A 15,467-nucleotide genomic window follows, 5' to 3' on the forward strand; every position below is an offset into this window, starting at 1 on the left:
TGTCTAGTTCTTTGTTATGAGTCTCTAGTTCTTTGTAACAAGTGTTACATTAACATGAGTCTTGTACTTTGTAACAAGTAACATGTTAAAACAACACTTGTTCAAAAGAACACGACACTCATGTTAATTTAACACTTGCTACAAAGAACAAGAGAAGTCGTGTTAATAGAGCACTTGTAATAAAGAACAAGACATTCCTGTTAATGTAACACTTGTTACAAAAACAAAGATACTCATGTTAATCTAACACTTGTTACAAAGAACAAGAGAAACTCATCTTAATGTAACACTTGTTGCAAAGAATAAAAAAAAGTCATGTTAATCTAATACTTGTTTCAAAGAACAAGAGAAATCTTGTTATTATAACACTTGTTACAAAGAACAAGAGACACTGATGTTAATATAACAAGTGTTACATTAATATGAGTGTCTCATGTTCTTTGTAACTTTGTAACATTAACATGTCTCTTGTTCTATAAACAAGTGTTACATAAACATGAGTGTCTCTTGTTCTTTGTAACAAGTGTTTCATTAACATGAGTGTTTCATGTTGTTCTTGTAACAAGTGTAATATAAACACGAGTTCTCTTGTTCTTTGTAACAAGTGTTACAGTAACATGAGTGTCTCTGTCTCTTTGTAACAAGTGTTATAACAAGTAACATGTCTCTTGTTCTTTGTAAAAGTGTTACATAAACATGAATGTCTCTTGTTCTTTGTAACAAATGTTATATTAACATGATTGTCTCTTGTTTTTTGTAGCAACTGTTATATTAACACGACTTCTTGTTCGTTGTAACAAGTGTTACATTGATATGATTGTTTCTTGTTCTTTGTAATAAGTGTTATATTAACATGAGTGTCTCTAGTTCTTTGTAAGAAGTTTTGTATCAATGCGAGTTCTCTTGTTCTTTGTAACAAGTGTTACGTTAACATGAGAGTCTCTTGTACATTGTAACATGTGTTAGATAAACATGAGTGTCTCTTGTTCTTTGTAACTAGTGTTAGATTTATATGATTGTTTCTTGTTCTTTCCAACAAGTGTTACATTAACATGAGTGTCTCTAGATCTTTGTAACAAGTGTTACATTAACATGAGCGTCTCTTGTACTTTGTAACAAGTAACATGTTAATACAACACTTGTTACAAAGAACACGACACTCATGTTAATGTAACACTTGCTACAAAGAACAAGAGAAGTCGTGTTAATAGAGAACTTGTAATAAAGAACAAGACATTCCTGTTAATGTGACACTTGTTACAAAGAACAAGAGAAACTCGTGTTATTGTAACACTTGTTAGAAAAAACAAGAAACAATTATTGTTAATATAACACTTGTTTCAAAGAATAAGAGAACTCACGCGAATACAAAACTTGTTACAAAAAGAAGAGACTCATGTTAATGTAACACTTGTTACAAAGAACAAGAAACAATCATGTTATATCACTTGTTACAAAAAACAAGAAACACTCACGTTATTATAACACTTGTTATAAAGAACAAGAGAACTCGCGTTTAAGTAACACTAGTTACAAAAAACAAGATACACCCATGTTTATGTAACACATGTGACAAAGAACAAGAGACATGTTAATATAACACTTGTTACAAAGAACAAGAGAACTCATGTTAATGAAACACTTTTATAAAGAACAATAGAACTCATGTTAATGAAACACTTTTATAAAGAACAATAGAACTCGTGTTAATGAAACACTTGTTAAAAAGAACAAGAAACAATCATGTTAATATAACACTTGTTGTATTGACATCAGTGTCTCTTGTTCTTTGAAACATGTGTTAGATTAACATGATTGTTTCTTGTTCTTTGTAACAAGTGTTACATTAACATGAATGTCTCTTGTTCTTTCTAACAAGTGTTATAATAACAAGATTTCTCTTGTTCTTTGAAACAAGTGTTAGATTAACATGACTGTTTTTTGTTCTTTGCAACAAGTGTTACATTAAGATGAATGTCTCTTGTTCTTTGTAACAAGTGTTATATTAAAACGATTTCTCTTGTTCTTTGCAATAAGTATTAACCTAATATTAGTGTCTCTTGTTCTTTGTAACAAGTGTAACATTAACATGAGTGTCTCTTTCTGTGTAAAAAGTGTTAAATTATAACGAGTGTGTCTTGTTCTTTGTAACAAGTGTCACATTAACACGAGTGTCTCCTGCTTATTGTTCCAAGTTTTATATTAATGAGTTTTCTTGTTCTTTGTAACAAATGTTATATTAACATGATTGTCTTGTTCTTTGTAACAAGTGTTATATTAACATGAGTTCTCTTGTTCTTTGTAACAAATGTTATATTAACATGATTGTCTTGTTCTTTGTAACAAGTGTTACATTAACATGAATGTCTAGTTCTTTGTAACAAGTGTTATATTAATACGAGTTCTCTTGTTCTTTGTAACAAGTGTTACATTAACATGAGTCTTGATTCATCAAGAGGCCCATTACACCATGAGCAGAATAGGTGTAAGCTCAATACAATGGTAAGGAGAAAGATAACTTAAACAACATCAAATTACATACACACACACACACAGAACAAATTATAAATTCAAAAACATACTATGTCAAATACTGATTGAGGTGTTTAAGACTGTTAAGGGAAATTATAAACGTAACAGTTGTCTTTAACTAAGACAACTTTATTTTTCTAACAGGGTAGCTGACCCCTCAAAAGGATTGCTTTCAGATGTAGTACATGCAGTTAATCTGAGGAAGTTAAGGGGAAGACACATTACATATCTGAATAATAAGGGATGGCTTTGAGTGTTTTGTTATTATTTTAGGGTTTAGTACAGTGGATAGGACAGTCTCAACATACTGGCATATTCCTTGTTGTTTTTAAATTACATGCATTTATTTGTACACACAATATTTTTCTCTCTCCCCTAATTCAGGCTTTTCTTCAAACTAGTAGATAATTTTAACTTTCAAAAATATAAAATTCAAAGTTGAACCATGGTTACACAGTGTGTTAAGTTTTTACCATTCTTTTGAACACTTATGACAAAGACAGCACAACCCTTAGACAAAGAACTCGATACAGCATCCTAATTTTAAAAATTCTCCATAAAAAAGAATTCAATATCATAATTTTATTAACACGCCTTACAACACAGAAATTTACCACCAAAGTACAGAACAACTATATAAACCCTATAATGAACACTTCAGAAACTTTTAACAAAGAAATGCAATAAAGAAAACCCTTCCATAATGATTATACAAAATAAATTTTAACATAGCAGAAAATACAAATTTCAATCTCAATACAAAATGATTTAAATAATATACATTTAATGTATAGTTACAATGAAAAATAATGTTTAAGAATAATACATAAAACTGCAAACAATGAAATGCAAAATAACCCTTGAATAACAACTCATGACATAAGAGGAAGCTATTCTTTAGATGAACTAAAGATAGATAAATTAATAACTTCTTTTGCTCTATGACAAATGAAGAACAAATCAGCATTAGATCAAAAATTAAGCCTTTATACATTAAATAAAATTACTTCTAAAAAAATTTAAAAGTATATATAAAATAACACTTAATAATACATACTAAACAAATTAATCTTTTGAAGAAATTCAGTACTAACATAATGATTATAATAAAAAAAAATGTAGGGACATATGTACTGAAATTGGTATGTTTACATTATAAAACCAAATAAATCAAACCCACTAGCCAGCCACTGCAAATTATTTATACTTTAATCAATTACTCATTCTTAAATACCAAAACAATATATCAGAAGAGAAAAGCAAATAATAAAAAAGAGAAAATACCACGATGCTTATATATCACTCAATTAAATATATATATATATACACATACAGGGAGTGAACAAAAGAAGTTGCCCCTTTTAAAATGTTAATTTGTTATGTCTTTTAATAAATAATAGAAAAATTTGTAAAAACTATGTTTTTAGAATGTGCTATTTTATCAAATATGATATCAAATCCTAATTTTACATGGCTTTTGTAAATACCTGAACGTTTTATGATTTTGTGACATTTTATCATAAGAAGTGATGTGCACCCTGCTACAGTTTCTTAGATATTCTTATTCCTAGTTGCCTACAATTGTTAAAATTAGGATTTAAGATCATATTTGAACAGATCTCATCAAGTGTGTTCTAAAAACGTATGTTTTAGATATTTTTCTGTTATCTAACAAAAGATATAACAAATTAAAAAGGCAACTTTTTTTTGTCCACCTCCTGCACATGGGGAAAATTTATACTAACCTAAGCAGCAGAAATGAGGTCTAGCTTTCATCACTCACACTTCATATCCAACATCACACCCTCTATAGTGGCAGTGGAACACCACTTGGCTGCTATGGTGTCTCTTATTATTTCTCTAGCTCAGTCTAAACTTTGGCTGGCTTAAGCCAGCTCTGTCAGCAGCTGGTGGTGTTACTGCAGTAGATATTTGCAGTTATACATGGTCCAAGTTTTGTGGATATTTCCTGACGTGCATACTTTAAAAAATTGAACTTGCATCACTGTCAGGACTATGGCAATGAATGTTGATGGTTTCATTTACAAGTCAGCCATCATCTGCAACTGATGCAATCTTCAGAACCTCTTGGTCACTGGCCTCATATTTAACACTGCCAGTAGTCCAGTGATCCCTTTGTTTATCCCTCTGTTGTTATTGATGACACTACTGACAATAAGATCTTCACAGTTTGTTGGCTACTAGCAACAATGATTCCAAAGGTGTTGTATTTGTTATTTGTGGTACTGAGTTCTGGAAGACGTGTTTCTCTGCCACCCAACATTCAGCTGTCCTTAGGACAACCTCAACTCTCACAGGGCTTCTCTGGCTTAGAGATATAGTGATATTTTGCACAGACCAATGCACATACACTACTTGTGGCTCATTGTTTATAGACACATTATGATAAGACACTTAGGGAGAGGGTTCTTGATACTGAAGGGCCTACCATTCATCTTTCTTGATAACAATGTTTTGGAAGCTGACTGCCATGTCTGCACCACTGGTACAAAAGTGGTGCTTAGCTAATCATTAGTGGATTCTGCCACTCTGTCCAATAAGGTGTAAGGCTCTTAGGTCTGCTTGGTCCCCAGACTTCAGAATCAGTTAGGTCTCGTAATCTGAGGGTCGCGGGTTCGCATCCGAGTCCCGCTAAAAATGCTCGCTTATTCAGCCGTGGGGGCGTTATAATGGGACGGTCAATCCCACTTTTCGTTGGTAAAAGAGTAGCCCAAGAGTTAGCGGTGGGTGTTGATGACTAGCTGCCTTCCCTCTAGTTTTACACTGCTAAATTAGGGAGGGCTAGCACAGATAGCCCTCGAGTAGCTTTGTGCGAAATTCCAAAAACAAACAAAAAACAAAGCTTTTTGTAGTCTGAATCCATCGCCTTACAGAGAAGAGAGAAAAGTCGAGACTAAAGTGGCCGAGACTTGAAATTTACTACTTGAATAACTTGATTCATAACAGACTGCAAATCTTTCAGTAAAGATTTGGAGGCGAGCACCTCTCTGTGAATCATGCAGTGAACAATCCTAATGTTTGATTTTGTTGGCGCACCAGAATGACGAATCCCTTCTTTTTACCTTACATTGAAGAACAGCCATCGGTGCAAACGCTGACACAGTTATTCCAATGTAATTTGAAGAGCAAAATGTTTTCATTCACCAACTCGAAAATGTCTTGGCCTTTCCTGTACTTTTAAATCTTTGCAAAATTAGTATTCGTTTACGATTTTCCATCTTTATGAATCGAACAAAAGTCAGAACTTGAGATTTTCCACTAACGTCAGAAGATTCATCAACTTCAAGAGACCAGAGCAGAGACAATTCATCTTCAGGCGCTTCCAAGTGTTCGCAAACTTGATCCTTCAAATCCAACGATAAGTCTACAATTCTGAGTGAAATTGTGTCACTGGACAGTGGAACTTACTTAACCTTTTTGGCAGCATCCGTTCCAAGCATAGTTTCAACAATGATTGCTAATGCTGGCACAATGACTGATTTGGCCTCCGCATGCGCTTTCTTGCGTTTTGCAAACAACTGAAAAACCTTATAACTTGCAATCAATCCTTTTTCGAACAGCTTCATCTATTTCACAAGCTTCCTTGATCGCTCATGTTGTTGAACCGCGAGATTCTCGAAGTAATCTTTGGTCTATCCTTCACAGCTGAATGTTTTGTTTCCAAGTGTCTCTTCACTTTGCTGGGAACAAGCGCTTCGTTCGATAAAGCTGCATTGAGAGTAGGCAGAATGGTAATTGAGAATGTTCCGATTCCAAAGCGATAAAACCGTATTCGATGTATTTGTTTTTGTACTTTCGTTTTATTCCTTGCTTTTGATTCAACACATTCTCCTTTGCAGCACCAGACTAACTTAATTTTTTTTTTCATGGATAAATGATAAGCTAATTCATACACGATAAGCACGAAGTTCTGCAGTTGGTATAAAATTCCTACCTACAGAGTAGTAGCTGTAACTTACCGCATAATGAGAACGTGTTCCAGAAAGCAGTTTGTTTGATGCATCATTTATGACGTACGAAGCGCTTTTTATGCATAATAAAAATTCACTGTTAATTCATACCATTATAGTTAAAGGAAAATGTGTTGGTTAAACATAGTAGCCTACTTTTTTCAAATTAATATAAATCAAACATAATTATGTGAATCATACATACTTACATTACAATTTTGATGAAACCTTTGTAGTCCATTTCTTAAGCTTTTTCTAATCACATTAGCCATCTTAAGCCTAATGTTTGAAGAGCGTAAACTTAAAACTCAATAAATCACTAAATTAAAAACACAAAACTAAATAAAAGTTCTGGATTTTCAAAAACGTAAAAAGGATGGTAAAGCTTTTGATATTACCAAGAGTTTTCTGAATTTCTCAAATTTATGTTGTTATAGATAACTAAGAGTACTTACGTTTAAATGATTCTTCCACAACGGTTAAAAACGTTCTATTTCGCTAAGCAATCGCAATTCAATATCTCAGAATAGAACAATGTGATATAACCAATCAAATTCAGCTAGGAACAAGCGACACTTTACAAAAACGAAAAGAAAAATGAATATACTTTCTAAAATTAACAAATGTTTAAGTAATCCACTTTTTAACACATTTTTCATAATTCTTGCAACCACTTTATTTTTTATTAATTTTTCCAAAATTAATTCAAATAAAAATTAGTTACGTTATATGCAATAAAACCTAAATGACAAGTTTGTTGTTGTTGTTTTGAATTAAGCACAAAGCTACACAATAGGTTATCTAGGCTCAGCCCACCACGGCTATTGAGAGCCGAATTTTAGCGTTGTAAGTCCACAAACATTCCGCTGAGCCACTGGGTAGCAAATGACAAGTAATTAGAAAATGAATCAATAATGGCATGTTTAATTATTTTAGGCCCGGCATGGCCAAATGCGTTAAGGCGTGCGACTCGTAATCCAAGGATCGCGGGTTCGCATCCCCATCGCGCCAAACATGCTCGCCCTTTCAGCCGTAGAGGCGTTATAATGTTACTTTCAATCCCACTATTTGTTGGTAAAAGAGTAGCCCATGAATTGGCGGTGGGTGGTGATGACTAGTTGCCTTCCCTCTAGTCTTACAGTGCTAAATTAGGGACGGCTAGCGCAGATAGCCCTCGGTAGCTTTGTGCGAAATTCAAAACATTTGCTGCTTTTTTGTTTTCTTAAAAATACAGGCTATCAGTGATGCGTATGTGTTTTCCTGCAGTAAAGCCACATCAGGCCATCTGCTGAGTCCATCGAAGGAATCAAACCCATGATTTTAGAATTGTAAATCCGTAGACTTACCGCTGTACCAGTGGGAGACATTGATAATGTTGAAAAGATAAAATAAAATGAATTACCTAAACCTCATGTTCTATGCCTAAAGGGGCGGTTTGTTTGTTTGTTTGTTTTTGAATTTCGCGCAAAGCTACTCAAGGGCTATCTGCGTCGAGGTCGAAACCCGTGTTTTCACGTTGCACATCCACTGACTTACCATGCTCTTTGCCGGGTGGCTTTCTTCTTATCAAAGGCACACAGTTGGTTTTTTAATCCCAAACATTGTATATTAAAATGCTTTATACACGCAACATAACTGGATTGTATATATAAATATTTATTTACTTATCAGTTACATGTCGCCACAGCACTACGTACATATTTCCCGAGGAGAAATATTTATAAAGTCTTCAAGTCATTTTAAACTTATTATTTTGTAACCAAGATTATTTGAGTGTGTGAATAATATTGTTCTCCTTGGCCAAATTTATGATTTTGACCAACTATTTACTGTATAGATTTCTTTTATTTTCTTTAGGTTACTAGATGATGAATAATGAAGAACTCAAAAAGACCATAAATATTGGAAACAATATTTGCTAGTACCTTAAACATTGTCATCTCCAAAATCTGGGCCCGGCATGGCCAGGTGGATAAGGCACTCGACTCTTAATCTGAGGAGTCGTGGGCTCGAATCCCGATTATAATGTGACGGTCAATCCCACTATTCGTTGGTAAAAGAGTAGCCCAAGAGTTGGCGGTGATGACTAGCTATCATCTCTCCAGTCTTACACTGCTAAATTAGGGACAGCTAGCACAGATTAGCTCGAGTAGCTTTGTGCGAAATTCAAAACAAGCAAACAAACCCTGGGTTTAGTTCACGTAGTTTCGATTGTAACGGCATTTCATTAACATATATTTATTTTAATATGAACGATTCTTTTAGTTAAATGTATATTAATATTTAGAAATATACGCCACTTCTTGTGTTAAATATGTATTGCGAAATTCTCCTCTATTTTATAAATTTGTAGAAGATTCTAGAGTAAAGAATCATCAATTGCAGATATGTGTGTTTAAGTTCTAGTTACTGCCAGTATTGTTGCCAACTGAAATTTGAACCTTGTCTAATGATTATGAAAGATAGTCATCAAACTCGCTGAGAAATAGCATATATTGTTAGTTTGTAACAGTTAGTATACTATAAACCTCAGAACTGATAACTGTTATAAACGCTTATTAATCGAAAAAAACTACCTATATTTGACCAAGAACGTTCATTGATGTCGAACACTGCAAACCATTTAACTTTAGACGATAGTATTTTTACGAGGACATTAGATATTTTCCGCGGTTAAAAGTCAGCTTATAAACGGCGTGAGTCCAGCGAATAATAGAGTTAGCTAGTTTCCTCGTTAAGTGAACTGCATCTATATCAACTTGAAAGTTATTATCATGCCAGATAGAGGACTTGATATTGTTTTTGTGTGTATGAATCTTGTTGGCAATTATTATAAATTTGATACACATTCACATTAAATTAAAATTAAAAGTTCCGGCTATTTGAACTTGTACTACATCGCAAAAAATAAAAATAAACGTCCCCCCAGTAACTCAACGGTATGTCTGCGGACTTAAAACGCTAAGAACCGGGTTTCGATACTCGTGGTGGGCAAAGCACAGACAGCCCATTGTAGCTTTGTGCTTAATCAAAAACAACAACGCAAAATAAATCATCGGCTCGTCAGATGTACATTATAATACGTATGTATAATTTTGTACGTAAATATATTGAAGTGAACCAATGCCATTAACCTTTTTCTAGCTGCTTTCATTCATATAAGAAAAACTACAAAGACATTTTAGTTTCCGCATGTTGTTTTACCATTTATATTATACTTATGTAAATATATATTGTTTCCATAATCTTTCCAAATACAGACAAATACTATAAAACGAGTTTATATAAAATTGTGTTATGATGCAGTTGAAGTTAAAATATTAATAACTAAATCAAACTTCAAAGAGATTGCAATATTTACAGAAATACTATGTACTATTCATGTTAATGTAACACAAATAATATTTAATAAATAGATGTATGTCGGAATGAACATGAATTCGTGAAATCAAAGTATTTTGATGGCTAAAAATTATTATACCAAGATATTGAGTCTTACATTTACTAAAGAAAAACAAAGCAATTCTATAAAGATATAAGACGAAACCCCAATTTTCAAATTAAAAAAAAACATCGATGCAAAAAATAGTAATAATGGACACTTCATAAAAAAGGCATAATGTCAAACAAACAAATACATTAAAATTTTAGAAATAAATAACTTCACTTTTGTCATCCTGCAATTATTATGTCAAATACATAAGCAAATACCTAATTGGATTACCGAAACGATTCACTAAGAAACACATCGACATATATACCATAATCATACCAAATCCAGATATTCATTAAGAAACACATCAACATATGTATACCAAATCCAGGTATTCATTAAGAAACACATTGACGTGAACACCGTAACTATACCAAATCCAGGTATTTACTAAGAAACACATTGACCTCTATATTATAATCATACCATATCCAGGTATTCTGTAAGAAACACATCGACATCAATACTATAATCATACCAAACACATCGACATATATACTATAATCATACCAAATCCAGGTATTCACTAAGAAACACATCGACATAAATACTATAATCATACCAAACACATCGACATATATACTATAATCATACCAAATCCATCCACATATTTACTATAATCATACCATATCCAGGTATTAACTGAGAAACACATCGACATATATACTATAATCATACCAAATCCAGGTATTCACAAAGAAACACATCGACATATATACTATAATCATACCAAATCCATCCACATATTTACTATAATCATACCATATCCAGGTATTAACTGAGAAACACATCGACATATATACAAAAATCATACCAAATCCAGGTATTAACTGAGAAACACATCGACATATATACTATAATCATACCAAATCCAGGTATTCACAAAGAAACACATCGACATATATACTATAATCATACCAAATCCATCCACATATTTACTATAATCATACCAAATCCAGGTATTCACAAAGAAACACATCGACATATATACTATAATCATACCAAATCCATTCACATATTTACTATAATCATACCATATCCAGGTATTCACTGAGAAACACATTGACATATATACTATAATCATACCAAATCCATCCACATATTTACTATAATCATACCAAATCCAGGCATTCACTAAGAAACACATCGACATATATACTATAATTATACAAAATCCAAGTATGAAAATCAATATTTGTTTTTGTTTCGCTTGAGGCTATTTGAGGGCTATCTGCGCTTGTCGTCCCTAATTTAGTAATGTAAGAGTAGGTAAAAGACAGCTGATCATCAGTACCTACCGCTAATTTCTTGCGTTACTCTTTTAACAACGAATAGTGGGATTGACCGTTACGTTAAAACGCACCCACTTCTAAAAGAGCGAGCATGTTTGGTGCGACGAGGATTTTAACCCGCGACCCTTGGATTACAAGTCGAGTGCTTTAACCACATGGCCATGCCGGGCGAAAGTAATGAGAAGTACTTGTAGTTACTAAGGGTAATCTGAAACAAGTAACGTTGAGATGCTTGTTTCATATGGAGGATTATCACACAAAAATATATTATTCCTGGTAGAATTTTTCTTTACTAATTAAAATACTTTTTATTGGTGTTTTAAATAGAAAGTTCTACCGTTCATGATTTTTGGCTTAAAAAGATTACACGTTCGCCAGTGGCGTAGCTAGGGGGGGGGTCAAGGGTGTACATCTGTCCCCGGGCGCAGCGTCGGGGGTTGGGGCGCCAAATTGATGTTACATAATTAGGAATGAATTTCAGAATGAAATGTTTTCCCTCTTATCCAAGTAATGTCCAGTGTCCCATATATGAGAGTTGCAACGTCATGTGTTGCCACAATTTGGTTGTGATTTGTCACGTTATACCATAACGCTGTTATGAAATCGTCAAAATGCAGTCACTTCATAGCGAATAATCAACGTTGTCATGTAACATTGTGTGAACGTTGTGAAATGAACATTATATGCTGTAAATCAGTAATCAGAACGCACATTACACGAGTACTTCACCGAACAAAGTCGGTAAATTGTCTATTACTTGATCCAGTTTTGCAATGCTACCATGACCTCAGCGCCTTGTCCTTAGGGAGTAACCGAACGGCTATAACAGATAATTGACCCCCGCAAGTCTGACCAATGTTTCATGACCAATGCTGTCAGTGAACAAAGGTCATGGAGTGACATTATTCACTGGACTAAGAATGTAAGTTGAAATTTTGATATGAGTATGCTCTCTTTGTACACACTCCCATTAAATGATCAAGAAAAAAGATGTTTAACATTACAGATATTAGTTTTGAGGTAAAGAGGACTGGAAGGTTAAACACGAACCATCTTGTAGAAGAGGAACATTGTATTGTTTGAAATGGTAAGTGAGTTGTACCAGTGATGAATATTAGTAGTCTGTTCTCTTTATTATACTTTTAAAATTAAACAATAAGTTATTCTCTTGTAAACACTCTTAAACTCCTATATTTTGTTTGTTTTAATTGATTTTTTTTACCTAGTGTTTTCCTAGCATCATTACAATATGTACCTGATTTGCATGTTTGTTTGTTTTTTCTCTTTATCATTTAATACTGAAACTTATGTTAGTGAACTTTCTATTTGTCTTTCCTACAAGAAAACATCTCTTAAACAGCAACTTCTATAATTTTTAAGAAATAAAAATTCATTCAATGTTTTAGGTAAAAATAAAATATCTACTATTTCTAAACTACTTAGTTCAGAGACGTCTCAAGAAATGTTTCCAGGAACAGAGGGTTAAAGTTAAGAGCAATGAATCTGCTATTACAGACAAGTGCTTACAATCAGACTTGATCATTATGATTTGTAAGACTCATTTAAGTCATACTGTAGATTTGCAGCTATATATACTCTATAATAGTAAATGTTGGTTTGTTCTTTTCGGTTCTTAACCCTGCAGGAGAATTTCGTCCCACATAAAACAGCTGCTTATATAGGTACAGTAATCTGAAATTACATAAAGCACATTATTTCAATGGCATTTACTGTATATGTATGGTAAGAACAAAATATATCTGTGGTAACCTGCTGCTGATATTACCAGCAAGCAGCAACAAGTTAATCCCAATCACATTATGTCAGGGTTTACAGAATGTCATCAAGACTGCATAGATTTCTTTGAAAACCTGACTGATAATTTCCATATTTTATATCCAAGAAGCTGCTGTAGTAGTGACATTTTCCAATATTAAGCTACAAGGTAGGTATCTAAAGGTTTTAAGTAAAGCTGTTGATAAACCTGGCAATTTTTATTAGAACTCATAATCAAGTATTCTTTATAAACATAATAAAGGAGAATCAGGATTAATTTAATGCATCACTTCTTAGCTTGCAGCCTGAGCTATTATAAAATTATTGTCAGAAAACAACAAAATTATAAACCCTGTCATTTTGAAACTCCTTCAAAGGTAATGAGCACATTGTTTTTTGTAACTTACAAGAGGGTAACAAATTGTAAATAATGGAAAAGTAATTAAAAGTTTTAATGACATTACAAAACCTAAAAATGATCAAATGTTTATACACTAATATTTTAGTATTATTAAAAGGATAAACAAGTTCTTGCTTTTCTGACCCTGATGTTATGCACAAGAAACACTTTTATAGGGTATAAAACTGTTAATGCTGAGTTCCTTTAAATTTTTTTCACAGTAAAAAATTACTGAAGACAACGATTGTATGAAAAGTTAACAAATGTTTGAAAATATCTAGATATTATTACTTTTGACTAGAATTTTCATGATACCAAAACACTGGATTAACATCTCAACAGGACAAAAATCAAATACTATGATTACATAATGCACTAAACTCATACCTCACTAAAAACAAAATATACAACATGATCACTTCTGTTATGTTTTACCAGATAGGGATGATAATTAACACCTAAAGGCTATAATTACCTAATAAAGCAATGTAGTTAAACCCCACTATTTAATAAAGCATGTATCACAACCACTCAAAAAACATAGCTGATTATGACCAGAAAAAAAATACATACCAGTAGTGTTAAAATGTGATAAAACATTGTACTGTAGCCAGCTGTGTTTTAATGTACAGAAAACCACACAATGGCTCTCTATGGAGAGCATACGTCAGCTTCCACTTGATAAATCCACTACCACTGCTACATAGCCCATGAACACATAAGCAAATTTTTATACGTGACGGAATTTTTTTTCATCGTCTTGTGACTCCTAAAAATAACCCTCAAAGTTGATGATGAAAACATAATGATATGAGCTGTCTCAGATATATATTTTTCAGCTTTACGAGATTCTAGATTGACCAAATGTTATTATTTTACATGAATAATAAATGTAAAAAGGTTCAGTCATAAAGGAGAGATATTCTAATAAAATATAATAACTTTTAAATAGTTGTGTGAAAAAAATAGAGAAAAATTACAAATAAACTTTAAGAATATAATATAACAAGTTAGAAACTTAAAATCTCCCTCTGAATGCATTAATTAATTTAAAAACTACATGTACTTTGGACTTCAAAGGTTTATTACATGCATTAATGATCTAATGATTTCATTCATATATAATTTCAGTCAGACAATACGGTGAGTGGATGGTAGATAATATTCTAGACATATCAGACAGAATGTGTTTGTTTTGTTATAGCAAAGCAACAACGGCTATCTGCTGTGTCTACCAAGGGGAATCAAAACCCTGACTTTGACATTATAAATTCAAACACTAACCTCTGTCCTACTAGGGAACAGACAATGAACACTTGTATAACAGTTGTTATGGAGTGAATACCTTTTCTAAGTTAGCATTCACAAACTTCATATCATAAAAACTGTTGTTATAACAAACTACTTGCATCAATTGTATTCCAACCACTACTGTAGTTGTTGTATGCCAGTGAGCCTTATAAGCTATTAAATGCAATGGTAGCCCACATCAAAATCTTATATCAAGGTTAAAATAGCCTTCTTGTTTTCAAATTATAAATTTCTAAAACACGATTCCTAATTTTTAGCTTTTTCACCTCAATCAAATACATTAAACTACTGAAGGTTTTTCAATGTGTGTAAATAATCATACTTAAATAATTTTAAACCTTTACACCACTATTATTTTCTAATGGGATTCAAAACATATAGTCTTCAAAAAAAGAAACGCAAAAGGCAGAATATAAGACATATTGTTAACAAGTTTATTCCTGGGTAGTTCTGTGTGACATGTGTGAAACTTTGCACAGTCACTGCTGAACATCCAAAGTCTGCAAAGGCAAAGTCCCGTAAGATTCCCCTGAATGTGCAAAAGGACTGCTGAAGCTGTAGACGTCGCAGTGGTGGTCCTATCCTCGAAGGTGACGTAACGGATGTAGTGATCCTGTGCGGGCGTGGTCAAACGAGGTCTGCCAGATCGTGGACGGAGTCACGCAGTTGATCCATGTTGTTGGTGACGATTC

At 33.0% G+C, this 15,467-nt stretch overlaps 1 long non-coding RNA gene across 1 annotated transcript in view; it reads left to right on the forward strand.

The window, feature by feature from the left end:
• LOC143243136 (uncharacterized) overlaps positions 1-5,483 on the forward strand; it is a 38,103-nt gene extending 32,620 nt beyond the window's left edge. The window contains exon 2 of the long non-coding RNA XR_013024009.1: positions 2,677-5,483. This is a non-coding gene — a long non-coding RNA (uncharacterized LOC143243136). The remainder of the gene's footprint in view (positions 1-2,676) is intronic.
• The last annotated feature ends 9,984 nt before the right edge of the window (positions 5,484-15,467 follow it).

The sequence above is a fragment of the Tachypleus tridentatus genome, unplaced genomic scaffold (assembly GCF_004210375.1).
Source record: "Tachypleus tridentatus isolate NWPU-2018 unplaced genomic scaffold, ASM421037v1 Hic_cluster_2, whole genome shotgun sequence".
In the NCBI taxonomy this organism is placed as follows: Eukaryota; Metazoa; Arthropoda; class Merostomata; order Xiphosura; family Limulidae; genus Tachypleus; species Tachypleus tridentatus.